This window comes from Lycium ferocissimum, chromosome 1 (assembly GCF_029784015.1).
Source record: "Lycium ferocissimum isolate CSIRO_LF1 chromosome 1, AGI_CSIRO_Lferr_CH_V1, whole genome shotgun sequence".
Taxonomy (NCBI): domain Eukaryota; kingdom Viridiplantae; phylum Streptophyta; class Magnoliopsida; order Solanales; family Solanaceae; genus Lycium; species Lycium ferocissimum.
The window spans coordinates 54726846-54731383 of record NC_081342.1 but is presented as its reverse complement, the minus strand read 5'-3'; positions in this window follow the sequence as shown (position 1 = coordinate 54731383).

Sequence of the window (4538 nt, the reverse complement as noted above, 5' to 3'; positions counted from 1 at the left end):
GATAGTAAACAAGAAGCTTATTGAAATAAATATCAGTTGGCATGACCGGTTGGCCATTCCGGTTCTAACGTGATGCAAAAATAATTAAGAATTCACGTGATTACATATTGAAGAAATATAAGATTCTTCAAGAATGCTCTTGTGCTACTTGTTCTCATGATAAATTGAACATTATACCAGCTAAAGTTGAGATAGAATTCCTCAATTCTGAAACATAGAAAGGTGAATATGGGCCCGTTCACCTGCCATTTTGACCGTTTTTACTATTATATGGTTTTAATAGATGCATCTATTTTATGGTCATACGTGCATTTGGTATCAACTTTGGCTTGGTTTTGCAAGGTTGTTTGCTCAAATTGTTAAATTAAGAGCATGGTTTCAAACTATGAAATTATGTTGATAATGCTGGTTTATATCCAAGTTGGTTTAGCAGAAATTATATGCCTCTAATTGGTTGCTAAACGATTGGTTATGAGAACAAATCTCCCAAACAGAATTTTGGTATGAGATGTGTTATTTAATATGTAGCAGCTTATATTCATCAAGCCAACAAGGTTCCCCTATCATAATTGGTTCAAGGTCAGGAACCAAATAATTCCCATCTAGAAATGTGAATGTGCGGTATATGATTCAATTGCTCCACCATAACGCACAAAGATGGGTCCCCAAATAAGGTTAGGGGTAAATGTTAGATTTCCTAACATTAAGGGGAGAGATGATAAGCAGTTAAAAAAATAAATTATATGTAATGAATTATTACTGGTATGATCCTCGTTTAAAAGATAATTCAAGTTAACTGCCAGTCGCATTTGCTGACCAAAGTAAATATCATATTCCAGCTGCAAATGCTCCTGCTAGAATTAAAGTCCTTGAAGCACAGTATCTATGGCACGCCTAAATCATGATAGACCAATTGGTTCCGAAAGTTATGACTAATTGAAGAAGGAGAGGAGCAAATGATCAAGATAGTCATGATAATGAGGCAAGTACTTTAAAGAGCACCATGACACAGCACTTCATAAAATCTTAAGAAAGGTTCAGGTACCTGAAAATGATGAAAAATGAAGAGATCTCAAAAGTTATGTCGCATGGGAATCGACATCAAATGACCGTCGACGGTATCTTTGATAAAATATAGCGCTCAACATTATAAATGGTGACGAGGATCTTAAATTCAAATCTATCAAGAAATGTGGACAGATAGATGATTGGCCAAATGAAAATACGACAGTCAAGTATATTCGGTTTCACATGGTATATGTGAAATATTTTGGATCTATAGTCCAAACACTTGAAGGAATAGTGTCAGCGGGGTATAAAGAAATTTTTGTGTGAAAAGTGAAATAAAAATAAATTTGTAAGATATAAAGTACGGCTCGTGCTGTCACGCCCCGAACCATGGCCTGGGCGTAACACGGCACTCGGTTCGATCGCATGTGACCGAGCGAACCACATGGCTTGTCGAATCGCGAGGCATACATGAGCGGAAATATAATATGAAACATGATGGGCTTTAAGAAAACATATGAAGTCATAGTAATTATAAAATACTTGTTTAAAAACAAGAGCGCGGATAATACCAAAACCGAGCTAAAATGGCTAACCGACACGAAACATGACCCAACCGACTCTGTCTAGTCTATGAAACCTCTAGCATGAGTCCGAACATAAAACGTACTTTGGGACAAAGCCCCCGATACCTTTAATGCATCAATGAAAGTAAACAACCGACTTAGCTCACCCAAAAGCCGATACGAGAGTCCTAGAGTGATAGACCGCATCGTGAAACGCAGCCCTCAAGGCAAATAAAAATTCAAGATGAATGTACTAGTATGTAAACACATGGGAGAAATAGCAGTGCACATGATACATAAACATGAAATTGAAACTAAAACTGAATACTGAAACTGAACATAAACATGAGTACTGTAAGCATGAAATAATCTGCAATACCGACATGAACCACCACGGGGAGAAACGTGGAGTCTGATCTTGGCCCGATTAGCTAAGCCATCTCGTACCTTGCCGGGGCACGAGACATAAACATGACATGAATGGATCCAAAATCCCTCAATGGGGAAAACATAAAGGAATCGTCCTAACTGAGCGGAGCGATCCTTATCCTACGTTGGCATACGTAGTTTCAGGCTATCTAAGCCTTCTCGGTATTAATACAACTCCCGAACATGAAAATAACTGAAGACATGATTTCTGAGTCTTGGCATGAACATGGGTACATGACAATAAATGCATATATACGAGCTTTTCACGGAAATAAGCAAAATATCTCATACCTTGTGTTATAGAACCCCATGGATGCAATGGGTTTTCATAGATTGGTCGGGTCTCAATCACCAAAACAAGAATTAAGACTAATCAAACTGAATTGTAACTAACCATATAATATACATGGGTTTATCATGAATATACCTAGAATCCTAAAACTTGGTGTGTAATCATGGAATACTGAAACATGGGGAAGAACAAGGATGTTTCCACTCGTGAATAGCGCCTACATACCTTGACTTCCTGCTTTTGAGCGTATCACAATGTCCTTTAATCCCTTCAACTTTAATCTATAGCAATACAGGTCATAAGGATTCTATATTAGCAACAATATCCATACTTTGATCATCTAAGCATTTTATCAAACACTTGGTGGGCATGAAGCTCCACAACTTTCATTAATGGTGTTTTCTTCACCCAATCCCCATTCTATTACTTGTAGCTGATTCTACAATCTTAATTAGATGTAATTAACATCATTCTTCATCACCCACATGAATACAACAATCCCAAGTCAACAATCCAAAAACTCTAGCGTAGTTCATATAATTCTCTTTATCAAACCCATTTACTATTCTCCCAAGAACTTATCAATTCACAACTATAAATGATTAGAGAGTAGAAACATTACCTTTTTGAAGTCCAATCCTCTTGAATTCGGGTTCCAGTGTTTCCATATCCAACAATAATGTTCCAATCGTAACTCTATGGATTAGAAGGGTTTACTCAAGTTAGAAAGGGATTAGGGACTTGAATTCAACTAGAATCATGATAAAACTTACCTTGGAAGGTTCTTGAGGTTTGGGAGTTGTTATCTATGAATTTAGGGTGATTTTTTGTGAATGGGGTATTGGGGAAATAAACCCCAAATCTTAAATATAACTTAAAACGCGTAAACCCGACTTTTGACCCGAAACCCGACCTTTTATGCGTTGGGTCCGCGACGCACATGAATCGTGCGACCCCTTGAAGGTCGTTATTTAGAGAGGGTGTTTTTTTCTGATCGGCCCACTACGCGGGACCATCGCACGCGCCCTCACAAGCAACATGTGTCGGTTCTGCACAGTGTTCGGTAAAATAGGTATAACTTCTTGTACATAGCTCTGTTCAAGACCCATAATATACCATTGGAAAGCTATTTCAAAGGGCTACAACTTTATTCAAGGAAGTTTTCCCAAATTCCCAAAAAATAAAGGGGTTATGATCGCTGGAAGTAAGACCTTCTACAAACTCACTTGAAAACATCCCTCGTAGAAAGGCTTCTAACTTTGCTTTGTCCAAAGACTATTCTTATGACTTGATTAGTTTTCAAAACACTTTATAAAATCCTCATATTGGTTCCATTATATTATCGTCTTATGAGTCAAACCTTAGCCCAAAGCTACGAGGTGTTACACGTGCCTTGTGGTATAAATTTTTTTCGCAAAAGTCCTGACATTATTGTATGGATATGTGTTTTCTTGTGGTGGATGCAATGAGGTTTCATGCAGACTGGCTATACATGAAAAATTTGAATGTGTATAATGCAATATTTTCTTGTCTAGCTAGACAGTGAAGTTTATATGAAAATTCTTAATGGATTGAAAAAGCCTTAAAGCGATTCCATTGAGTGCTCCAATGGTTGTAAGATCGCTTAATATAAAGAAAGATCAATTTTGGATATCACGAAAATGGTTAGAGAGTACCATGTCTTAGTCCAATTGATGCACTAATGTATCCTTCTATTACTATCCATGAGATAATGCTTTTATTGATATGCAGGCAAGATATAGCCTCACTTTTACTCGTGGAAACATCAGAATGAATCAAATAATGATATGAATTTATTGATTCTAATCAATGTTATCAAGATTTGTTGGTTATGAAATGCCGGGCATTTATATGATCTATATAAAGTTTGATCTCAAACAAATTATATATGAGCATGTGAGAATCTTTGCCATAATATGATGTTCTACATGACAGTCAATTATTGATACTTATTCAAGTCTATCAAGATGACAACAACTTGTAAAGCAAGTCAAGAATGTATCTGGCTGAGATCAATATCTCAACACATTCTGCAATCATGTGATATTTATTTGGAGATAAAGATTCCAATAATATGATACGAAGCTTGCATAGTTCACTTGAAAGAAGGATATATCAAAGGAGACAGAATAAAGCATTTCGTTAGATTTCTTTTTCGCATTACACGATCTTCAACAGAAGGTGAAATAGATATTCAATAAATTCGCTCGGTTGATAATATG